Here is a 12540-nt window from a genome sequence, read left to right on the forward strand (position 1 = left end):
CGAGTTCACTCCTGTGGACCAAGCAGTGTAAGTCTTCTCCAAGTCTGTATGCCTTTTGTCCACTGAGAAGACCCATGCCTTGAAACTGATTTTTTTGATTATCAATGTTAAGAAGTTCTCATGTAGCTTCCCTGGTGGTCCGATGGTTAAGAATCTGCCTGTTGATGAAGGGGGCGTGGATTCTTGATCCAGGAAGATCCCACATGGCTTGGGGCAGATAAGCCTGTGAGCCACAACTGCTGAGCCCCAACTACTGAAGCCAGGGGGCCTTAGAGCCTGTGTTCAGAAACAAGAGAAGACACCGCAGTGAGAAACCTACACACCTCAACAGAGAAAGCTGGCGAGCAGCAACAAAGACCCAGCACAGCCAAAAATAAATAAGTAAATAAAATAAATAATAAATGAATAAAATAGTAAGCAAATAAAAAAAGGAGTTGTCTTGTTTTTCAGACTTGTATTTGTAGTGTTGAACAACTGAGAAAGAGAGGTGTTTTAATTGCCTTTCCTTTTGTATTTTTGGCGTATATGTCTTAGTCTATTTGAGCTGCTATAATAGACTACCATAGACTGGATGGTTTATAAGCAACAATTATTTCTCACAATTCTGGAGGCTGGAAAGTCCAAGATCAAGACTGGCTGATTTTGTGTCTGGTGAAAGCCTTCTTCCTGGTTCAGAGACAGCTGTCATTCCCCTGAGTCCTCACATAGCTGAAGGGGAGAGGGAGCTCTCTGGAGTCTCTTTTCTAAAGACAATAATACCATGTATGGGCTCTTCCTCCATGACCTAATCACTTCCCAAGGGCCACCTCCAAACGCCATCACATTGGGGATTGTTTCAACATATGCATGTTGGTGGGAAGAGGACACAAACATTCAGTCTAGAGCAATATCTAAATCAATTTTAATCAACGCATAGTTCTTCTCTGGTGTGTGGCTATCAGATTTTTCTTAAGACATATAGTTGCAACATTCAGAGGAACTCATGTCTAGTACAAAAGAGAAAGGGAGAGGAGAAACAGTCCTGGAGAAGAAAGAAGGTTCTGGTTGTTGGTAAAGACAGAGAGAAGCCAGAGTCTTCCATTCATGTTAATTTACTTAGTTAACAGGACATTTACTAAGCCCCACAATGTACCAAGCATGAATCTTGATGAGGAGACAGAGATGAAAGCTTGATCCTGCTTGCAAAGAGCGCAAAACCTGGGGTAATGAGAAGTTAATACCAAAGTGTGATAAATGATTTAAACAGAAGCCATCTCAAAGTGTCACAGAGAAAACACATCTAATTCAGCATTGAGAATGAAGTGTATGGAGGGTTGGGAGGCTTAAAAGGCATCCAAGAGAAGATGTTGATACTTGACTGCTGTTGTTGTTCAGTCGCTAAGTGGTGTCTGACTCTTTGCGACCCCATGGACTGTAGCCCACCAGGCTCCTCTGTCCATGTGATTTCCTAAGCAAGAATATTGGAGTGGGTTGCCATTTCCTTCTCCAGAGGATCTTTGGGACACAGGGATTGAAACTTCGTCTCCTGCATGGCAGGCAAATTCTTTACCATTGAGCCACTTGGAAAGCCCCTGATATTTGACTAGATCTTTTTAAAAATTTATTTTATATTATCTATTTTTGGCCACACTGCAAAGCTTATGGGATCTTGGTTCTCCAATCAGGGTTGAACCCAGGTCTTTGGCAGTGGAAGCACAGAGTCCTAACAACTGAACCACCAAGGAATTTCCTTGACATAGATTTTTAAAAAAAAAAACTGTAATTTAAATTTTTTTTTAATGAAATGTTTAAACATTGGTTGTTACCCAGATTTAACAAATAGTAATAAGGATGTCATTAATTTTCCACACTTTCCACTGTCTAAAATATTTCATAAAACAAAAGTTGGATTCTGTGCCCTGGCAAGCTTTTTTGCAATGAGATGCTATAAATGTTTTGGAGAGAGGTAACACTTGATGTATAAGCTCTAAATCTAAATAAATCATTTGGATCTGTAATCTCATCTGACCACCACTCCAGGCCCCAGCAGGACAAGTATTTGAAGGCTCATTTTGTAAATTAGGAAAGAGATGCACAGAGAGAGTAAGTTGATAGGAATAAATGCTCTAAGAACATATGATTTTATTAAAAACACTTTTATTTGTCAATTATCCTTCAGAAGCAGCATTAATGGTAGTGGCTTCTCAGCATGAAAAATCCATCAGAGGTATTTTTTTCCTTATTAAAGGAATCGTAATAGTGACATTTATGGCATTTATAGCTGATGTGCTATAAGCAAGGTACATTTTGGAACATAAGCTTCTTAGAGCTGTGAGATTGAGATAATAATGTTCATTTCATGAGACAAGAAAATTGAGGCTCGTGGAGGCCTTGTCCACCAGTCACCACCCTCAGTGGCAGTTCTCTGGTCCTGGACCACATTCTTCTCACTCTACTATGTTGCTCATTTTTCACCAACTGGTGCCCAAGGTGTGTTTTCCAAGCTAGGTGGCTGAAGGAGCAGCAAACTGTGGCTCTGCCATCCCTAGCTTTGGGCTGTAAGACTTGTGCATCGTCGTGAATCCTAGGGTCTGTTTGCCTTGCAGCAGGTGCGTTCACACACTACTGCTGCTTGTTAGTGATGTGCTTGTGAGCAATTTTATCTCACTCCCTTGCTGGCATTTTTTCCACCCATTTTTCTTATTTCCACTCTTCCTCAGTTTATGGCCCTGAAGCTGTCAGGACTCTGTCCGTCTTTCTTTTTATTTCTTTATATATGATTGCCCTGGGTCTTCACTGCTGGTGTGGGCTTTCTCTAGCTGCAGCGAGCAGGTGCTACGCTCTAGTTTCGCTGTCTGGGGCCTCTCCTTGTGGTGGCTTCTCCTGTTGCAGAGCATGGGCTCCAGGCAGATGGGCTTCAGTAGTTGCAGCATGTGGGCTCAGTAGTTGTGGTCCACGGGCTTAGTTGATCCGCGGCATGTAGGATCTTCCCAGACCAGGGGTCAAACCCATAATCCCCTGCATTGGCATGTAGATTCTCACCCACTGAACCACCAGAAAAGTCTGACATGTGGATTCTTAACCACTGGACTACCAGGAAAGTCTTCTGTCCATCTTTCTGATCTTTCTTCCAAATTCCTTGCACCAGCAGTTGGCCTAGGACACCCTGTCCTGTCTTCAACAGGGAAAAGCTGCCCTAAAAAGTTGCCATATCCCAGAGGAAAGTGTGGCTTCCTGAGCTGTTTCTTGGCAAAAGGCTCTTGCTTGTCCAGCTTTGGGCCAGTCCCAGGGCCTGTGGGTTCCAGGAGAGGTGATGAAAGGCTATGACAAACACAGGCCCTGGCAGATGGAGCACGTGCTGGCCGCTTGAGAAGGCAGTGTGCTAGCAGTTCTGCCTTGAGATGCTGCTGCTGTACATCCACTGCCTCACCTGCTGGGTGAGGCCTTCACAAGTACCAGCATCTTCAAGGACCTTTACCCCCCAGGCCACTGGGAGTTGCCAATTTGAAATTACTGAAAGGCTCTAAGTGGAATCCAGAAGAATTAGGTAAAAATAATTCTTGAAAAGCATCCTGATGGAGTAGCCTGGCCCCAGAGAAGGCTACAACACTGGATCCAAGGGTTGGTTCTGATATTGGGATGTTACAGAAAACTCTGACTCAGTCTGATTTAAATAAAAAGGAAATGTATTATTTTTCAAGACTAGAAGTAGGATGATCTCCAGGCCCTGTGTGATGTCACTAAGGAGCCTGAGTTCTTTCCGTCTCCCCTCTCCCATCATCTTCAGGGTTGGTGACTTCCTACCACCAATCCTGCTATTGCCCCTCATGTCTCCAAGATGCTTCTCACTAAGGCTGCCAGGTGATCAGAGCTAGAGGCTTCCCTCGTCATCACCAGTAGGCGGAAATCTCTCCCAACTATGGATCATAAATCTTCTGCTTTAATCTCATCAACCCAACTTAGGTTTCCAGTCTGGCCTTAATATGGGTTGCCACGAGAAGGCCATGTTGACGGGCTCAGTTCAGTTCAGTCACTCAGTCGTGTCTGATTCTGTGACCCCATGGACCACAGCATGCCAGGCCTCCCTGTCCATCACCAACTCCCAGAGTTTACCCAAACTCATGTCCATTGAGTCAGTGATGCCATCCAACCATCTCAACTTCTGTCATCCCCTTCTCCTCCTGCCTTCAATCTTTCCCACCATCAAGGTCTTCTCCAATGAGTCAGTTCTTCACATCAGGTGGCCAAAGTATTGGAATTTCAGCTTCAACATCAGTCCTTCCAATGAACACTCAGGACTGATCTCCTTTAGGATGGACTGGTTGGATCTCCTTGCATTCCAAGGGACTCTCAAGTGTCTTCCCCAACACCACAGTTCAAAAGCATCAATTCTTTGGCACTCAGCTTTCTTTCTATGGGGTCGCACAGAGTCGGACATGACTGAAGCAACTTAGCAGCAGCAGCAGCAGCAGCAGCAGCTTTCTTTATAGTCCAACTCTCACATCCATACATGACTGCTGGAAAAACCATAGTCTTGACTAGACAGACCTCAGACCTACCTAATTCAAAATGGAAGATACTAGGTACATGTGGCTACTGAGCACTTGAAATGTGCCCAGTCTGTATCAAGAGAGGCTCTAAGCTGGGAGGGATTGGGGGCAGGAGGAAAAGGGGATGACAGAGGATGAGAGGGCTGGATGGCATCACCGACTCGATGGATGTGAGTTTGAGTGAACTCCGGGAGATGCTGATGGACAGGGAGGCCTGGCATGCTGCGATTCATGGGGTCGCAAAGAGTCGGACACAACTGAGCGACTGAACTGAACCGAACTGATGGATCATAGAAAACGCAAGAGAATTCCAGAAAAAACATCTGCTTCGCTGACTATGGTATAACCTTAGTCTGTATGGATGACAACAAACTGTATAAAAATTCTTAAAGAGATGGGAAAACCAGACCACCTGAGAAACCTATGTGTGGGTGAAGAAGCCACAATTAGAACCAGGGATGGAACAACGAACTGGTTCCAAATGGGAAAGGAGTGCGTCAAAGTTGCATATTGTCACCCTGCTTATTTAACTTATATGCAGAGTACATCATGAGAAATGCCACACTGGATGAAGCACAAACTGGAATCAAGATTGCAGGGATAAAGAAGAATAACCTCAGATATGCAGATGACACCATCCTTATGGCAGAAAGCGAAAAGGAGCTAAAGAGCCTCTTGATGAAAGTGAAAGAGGAGAGTTAAAAGTGACTTAAAACTCAACATTCAAAAAACGAAGATCATGGCATCCAGTCCCATCACTTTATGTCAAGTAGGTGGGGAAACAATGGAAACAAGGAGAGATTTTTTTTCTTGGATTCCAAAATCACTGCAGATGGTGACTGAAGCCATGAAACTTCTCCTTGGAAGAGAAGTTATGACCAACCTAGACAGCATTTTAAAAAGCAGAGATATTACTTTGCTGACAAAGGCCCATCTAGCCAAAGCTATGGTTTTTCCAGTAGTCATATGGATGTGAGAGTTGGACCATAAAGAAAGCTGAGCACTGAAGAATTGATGGCTTTGAACTGAGGTGTTGGAGGAGACTCTTGAGAATCCCTTGGACTGCAAGGAGATCAAACCTGTCAATGGTTAAGAAAATCAATCCTGAATATTCATTGGAAGGACTGATGCTGAAGCTGAAGCGCTAATACTTCGGCCACATGATTCAAAGACCTGACTCATGCTGGGAAAGATTGAAGTCAGGAGAAGGGGACAACAGAGGATGAGAAGGTTGGATGGCATCACTGACTCGATGGACATGAGTTTGGGTAAACTCTGGGAGTTAGTGATGAACAGGGAGGCCTGGTGTGCTGCAGTCCATGGGGTGGCAAAGAGTTGGAAATGACTGGGCGACTGAACTGAACTGAACTTCCAGAACTGGAGATGGAAAGATATCTGAATAAAATCATGGTTCTTTTACGAAGATGTCTTTTCTTTTTGAAATTTTACATAAATATGTATATAATATATCTATCTATGTATGTAGATATTTAGCAGAGAGGATGAATGAAGGACAAACAGTGTAGGGCTATACATTCAGGGAACTATTTATGGGAAAATGTGCTGTGCTATGTATTGTGGGGGAAAGAAATTGCTGATTGAGCAGGGGAGATAAGATATGTAGGCATGTGAGTGGTGCAGATAATAGCAGCTGTATGATCTCAGACTTTGGAGAGTTTCTGTCTAGTGTGACAATGGAATGCCAGTGTGAGCTGGGCCTTGAGTAGATGGGGTTTCAAAAAAAGAAGGCAGTTGGGGAGAGTTACCTGGAGGGCATTCTAGGTGGAGGGAAAAGCACAGAGAGAATGCTGAGGCAGGAAAATATGAACTGGAATTTTAGTTTAGCTGAAACTGAGAGTTAAAGAGAAAGACTGGGTCACACTGCTTCAAAACTTACACTGCTGGGTAAATACTAGCAACAGATTTATTTTAGGATGTCTGGTGAAAACATCTGTTAGAGAGGTATGGGCAGCTCCAGAACATATTTTTGCTAACAAATCTTTAGCAAATGAGCTTAATTAAGCCACTTCAAATGTCTATTGCCCTTAGGAAGCATTCACAGGTCAGGTCTGCACAGCTTAGTGCTTGGATGTGTGGACTCTGGCACAGACCACCTGGGTTCTAATCCCACCTATACAATGTATTAGAGGTGAAATTGTGGACAATTTACTTCACCTCTCTTTGCCTCAGTTTCCCTATTTGTAAAATGTGAAAGATAACATTGTACTTACTTCCTGAGGTTATTGTGAGGATTAAATGACTTTTAAATGACTTAGATTAAATGAGTTCCTCTGAGCACTCAGCATGCACATAGTATGAGCTTGAGTTCATTAAAAGGGCGATTGGTTGAGTATTGTTGACTACACAGAACCAGGCAACTAGGAAGCTATTGCTAAAATAACTACTTTTTTCCAAATTTGTTTATAGGTAAGTAATAGCTCTGTGTGGGCTTCCCAGGTGGTGCTAATGGTAAAGAACCTGCCTGCCGCAGGAGGTGTAAGAGATGCAGGTTTCATCCCGGGGAAGATTTCCTGCAGGAGGGCATGGCAATCCACTCCAGTATTCTTGCTTGGAGAATTCCACGGAGACAGAAGCCTGGTGGGCTACTGTCCGAAGGGTTGCGGAGAGTTGGACATGACTGAAGAGACTTAGTAGGCATGAACAATAGTTCTGTGTATATAAAGATAACGCACAAAGAACATTCCCAGGAAGAAATACCATTGTCAGGTCAGTCTGACACAGTCAGGCTAGTTCCACATTTCCTGCCACACTTGTTAACCCAGCTTTGCTGATATCCACAGAAATTGTTGCAGAGTTTACAAATAAATCTCCAAGTATCCAACAAAAGCAGTGCAACACATACTAATTAGCTCTAAGAGCTCTTAATGAAGTAGGTGTCTTTTCAAAATGCAGCACTGAATTGGGCTTCCTTTTCTTTTAAAACTGTACCTCCACCTGCTTCTCTCCCACCTTCTTTCCTTTTTTCTGGGTGTGAGAGGTAAGGAGTAGCTTCTTTTTTTTTTTTTTTTTTTAGGCGTAGCTTCTGAAGTCAGATAAATTGCTCAGATCTCCTAGGTGAACCTGGTTTGCCCCAGATGGGTTTTCTGCCACTGTTTGGGTGACTCATTAATAGTATCCATCACACAATCTGGATATCCTTAGAATATTTGTTAAAAATATAGGTTGTTTGTACACATTGCAGTCCTGTCCAACTCCTTGTGACCCTATAGACTGTAGCCCACCAGGCTCCTCTGTCCATGGGATTCTCCAGGCAAGAATACTGGAGTTGATTGCTATGTCCTCCTCCAGGGGATCTTCCCTACCCAGGGATGGAACCTGATTCTCTTATGTCTCCTGCATTGGCAGACAGGTTCTTTACCACTAGCGCCACACCCATATGTGTGTGTGTGTGTGTTAGTCACTCAGTTGTGTCTGACTCTTTTCAACCCCATGGACTTCAGCCCACCAGGCTCCTCTTATATATAAAACAATTGGGGATTTACATTCATTCTATAAAAAGACAAAAATGTATGGTTCATGACAAGTATAATGTGGGTATTTCCCATTTTATTTTTATAGTTTTTAATTTTGTTGTTAGCAATTTCCTATCCTTGTGAGATTCTGAGATGACCATTTTTTTTTTCAAGCTTTGTGGTAACTGCTAAAGTTCAACTTTGAACTGATCTATAAAATTTAGCATTTTAGCTCTCTATGACTCTTGTCTAACAGAGTGTGGCATAAATGAGATATTGACACCAGTGGAAACTTTCTGTGTGGGAATATTGAATGCCATTTGATCTTTCGCTATGTTAAAAAGTGGGATCTTCCCGGACCATGGATCAAACCCACACCTCCTGCCTTGGCAGGCGGATTCTTCATCATTGATCCACCAGGGAAGCCCGATACATTCTTCCTAATTTTTTTCCATTATGGTTTATCACAGGGTAATGACTATAGTTTCCTGTGCTATGAGGTAGGAGGACCTTGTTGCTTATCCATTCTATATACACCAGTTTGTATCTGCTAATCCCAAACTCCCAATCCACCCCTCTCCCTTCCCTCACCCCCTTGGCAACCACCAGGTTATTCTGTTTCCTAGATAGGTTCATTTGTATCATATTTTAAATTTTATTTTACTTTTTGACCCAGTGGCATGGCTTGTAGGATCCAAGTTCCCCAACCAGGAATCTAACCTGCGCCCCCTGCAGTGGTAGGAGTTCTAACCACTGGACCTCCAGGAAATATCCCACGTGCCATATATAGGATTCCACATATAAGTGATAGCATATGGTACTTATCTTTCCCTTTCTGACTTTCTTCACTTAGTATGATAATCTCTAGTTACACTTAGAATTCTTGGTTTCGGATACTAAACCATAGAGAAATCGCAGAGAGGGACTCTTTAGGGTATCCGAGAGGTGTTCTTGGAGGCTGGGAGGGAGATTTTAGGGGAGCAAAGTATGGATTGATATGGCAGCCTGGGCTTTTGGGCTGGCAGGAAGCCGTACTGGGAAGGGCGCAGGGTGCCGGTCAGCGGGGGTGGAACGCGGAAGAGATCCAAACCTCCCCCTTGCCCCCGCCCCCTTCCTCCGCACTGCCCCCCACCCCCCCGCATCCCCGCCCCGGCCCTTCGCCCCAAATCTCAGCACAGCCTCTGGGGCCTCCGGCTGTCCCCGGGCTAGCGAAGCCGGGGTACTGCGGGCTGCAGCCTCCTGAGGTGCACCGGCGGCTGGGGATGGGAAAACATGAGCACGGCCGCCCCGGAGCCCTGCTGGAGCCGCCCCGGGATGCTCAGAGCGCCTGCCCAGGCCAGCAACGCTTTTCTTGCTGCGCATCGGCAACCTGGCCGAGGGCAGAAATCGGGATATGAAACATCTTCTATTGATTTTCGACTCTTGGCGGCAGCTGCCATGTTCCTCGAGAGTCACTGAGTCCCAGACAAGATACTCCAAGCTCAACACATTTGTAATAGACGACGGCTTTTTTTTTTTTTTCCAGAAAAGATCTCCTCACCACCAGGCCCCGGGCCAGCTCCCTCCCCGAGACCGTGTTCCCGCCTTAGGGCAAGTTCTTCCCTTCGAGATCCGAGCCTTCACCCTGCGCCTGGACGCTGAGGTTGTGATTTGGGTTCTTGTGCCTGTTTCAGGATAGTTTTTGGTGGGTGAAGAGAACATGAGGGTTCTGCCCACCTCCCGGGGGAGACGGGAGTAGATTTGCGGGGGGGTCTCCAGGCGTCTTTCTCCCGCCACGATGACCCTGGCTTTTGGGAATACCGTCCCACGACTACTGTGGGTTTTACGAAGTATCATCAGTGGACAGTAATCTGAAAAGTTAGTTCTGCATTTTAGGCTAAAAGAGAAAAGAGTAACAGTCACTTTTTTTTGTAAGCGCCCGGAGTGCCCGGAGCCCAATTCTGAGGCCCCGCTGTGACTTTCCATTGTTGGCGCGGCCCGCGCCCGCGGGCGGCCGGGCTGAGTCATTCCGAATTCTTCTCTTTGTGTTTTCCCTCCGCGAGCGCGGGGATGGCTGCTGTAAGAGTCATCTTCTTTGCTCAGACAAAAGAAATTTAGCCTTTGATGGTTCTGATTCACGAGTCAGCTAAAATATGAGTCAAACTCCAGTTTCCTAAGAGCTGGAAATAACTGCTCCGCCCCACCCTAACGAGGAGCGCCCACAGTTCTTGTTTCGCCACCCAGTGGCTCAAATCTGGAGCACTTCTTTGGTGTCCAGGGCAAACCGATCTGCGCGCAGTTAAGTGGTTTTCAAGGCAGTGAAACTACAGCGGAGTCCAAGCTTCTGAAGAGAGGTGTGTGTGTGTGTATGTGTGTGTCCAAGCTTCTGAAGAGAGGTGTGTGTGTGTGTGTCCAAGCTTCTGAAGGGAGATTTGTATGTGTGTGTCCAAGCTTCTGAAGAGAGGGCTGTGTGTGTGTGTGTGTGTGTGTGTGTGTGTGTGTGTTCGCGCCCGCGCGTGCATGCTTCAATAATCAGTTCTTTAAAAATATAAAACTGTTACAGTGAAACTGATGCACATTATCCCGGGATATGGAGCAAAGAAGATACCTAAACTGAATGGCAGCCTCCACGGTATCCTGTTTTTTTTTTTTTTTTTGGCAAGTAAATATGGGTCGTTTGGCATGGCCTGTGGCTGACAGGAATATCAACAAGGGCCACTTTGTAGGCCACAGAAACCACTTTACGCCCAGGGTGAGGTGTAATGTTTGAAAGTGGTGACGCTGGTGGCGGCGGGGTTGGGGGTGGGGAAGACATGGAACTTTCCAGCCAAGAGCTCCAGTGCCAGCGTCTCTGAGTTTGGTGTTGGAAAGACAGGGGATCAGTTCCGGGGCTGACACTGAGGCTTTGTTTTTGTTTTTCTTTTAAAAATATGTTTTTTTTCCTGATTAAACAATCAATTTTTATTTTCAAAAATTTTAAATAAAAATGCTCAAAGGAGGAAAAAAAATAATTACCTGTCCAGAAATAACCTCTGTTAACATTTTGGTGTGTGTTCAGATTTTTTTTCCTATGCCTATTTTATTGAAACAAAAATGGAATTGCTATATTCAACAGAAATGAAAATATATGCCCCCCGGAACCACCATGCATGAATGTTCATAGCAACATTATTCCTAACTGCTAAAAAGTGGAAAGAATTCAGCTGATGACTAGATAACCAAAAAGTGATCTATCCATTTAATGGAATATTATTTGGGACTGAAAAGAATGAAATGTGGATGCATGCTGCACCGTGGATGAACTTTGAAAACATTATGCTAAAAAGAAGCCAGATACACAGACAGCACTTAGAGACAGAAACTAGATTAGTGGCTGGCAGGGACTGGAGCTGGGGGAGATGGAGTTTCCTTTTGGGCTAATGAAATGTTTTGGAATTAAATGTGTGATGGGCACACAAGCTCTGTAATGTACTAACAACTCTTGAACTGTACACTTTAAAAAAGATGAATTTTATGGTGTGTGAATTGTATCTCAGAAAGCTGTTATTAAACAAAAGTAAATGGAATCACACTATACCTCATATTATGAACATTTCCCTAATATTCCAAAAGACTACTCTTCTGTAATATTTCTATTTTTAATTATCAAAGTAATGCACAGTTATTTTTTTTTTTAAATTAAAGAATGCAGAAGAGTGAACAGAGGAAAGGAAGTATTTCTCCCTCGGCCCATCTTCAACACCTTCAGAGTACCTGCTTAAAAGTTACTTTTGTCTAATACTCTTCTGTTTATAGGACCTTAGGTTCAGGGCAAGCCCATTGTCTTTATTTTTAATTTTTTCTCTCTAATTCTGCTTTCATTTTCCTCCCCTGTGTCACCACTCACTCTGCGATCCTTACATGTTCTACATTATGCAAGTATCTCTGGAAAATATCACATTTTGGTATGGGTTTTTAATGTTTGGAAGTGGTTATTGTGCTATTCAGTCTTCTTATGCAACACTTTCTGAGGTCTCTGCATGTTCTTGGGTGATATTATTCCTCAGTAAAAGTCACCACATTTTATTTCTCTGTTTCCCTAATGAGGCACACCTGGCTCACCTCCAGCTCTGTCGCAAGGAAGTGTGGTGTATCGGTTCCCTTCAGGACTTGAGCAAGAATTACTCTGGTACAAATAACCTGATGTGGGGCAGTGTACTGGGGCAAAGGACATATTCTTATTTAATTTAAATGCAATCATTTTGCTTTCTGGAATGGATACACCAGTTTATATTCCCTTCTCCCTGTGGACAGTAATTTCTGCTCACATCCTTTGCCAACACTTGATGGCATCAAACTTTCTAATTGTTATTAATTTGATGGTTTGAAAGGAATATCTTAATTTGCATTTCTTTTTGTTTCTATAATTACAAGGGAATTCATTAATTAGAAAAATAATCTGTATTTATTTCTTTTTAGACTTATTTATTTCATTTTGGGCTGCACTGGGTCTTCGCTGCTGCTCAAGGGCTTTCTCTAGTTGCAGCGATTGGGGGCTACTCTCGGTTGCAGTGCATGGG

The sequence above is a fragment of the Capra hircus genome, chromosome 9, assembly GCF_001704415.2.
Source record: "Capra hircus breed San Clemente chromosome 9, ASM170441v1, whole genome shotgun sequence".
In the NCBI taxonomy this organism is placed as follows: domain Eukaryota; kingdom Metazoa; phylum Chordata; class Mammalia; order Artiodactyla; family Bovidae; genus Capra; species Capra hircus.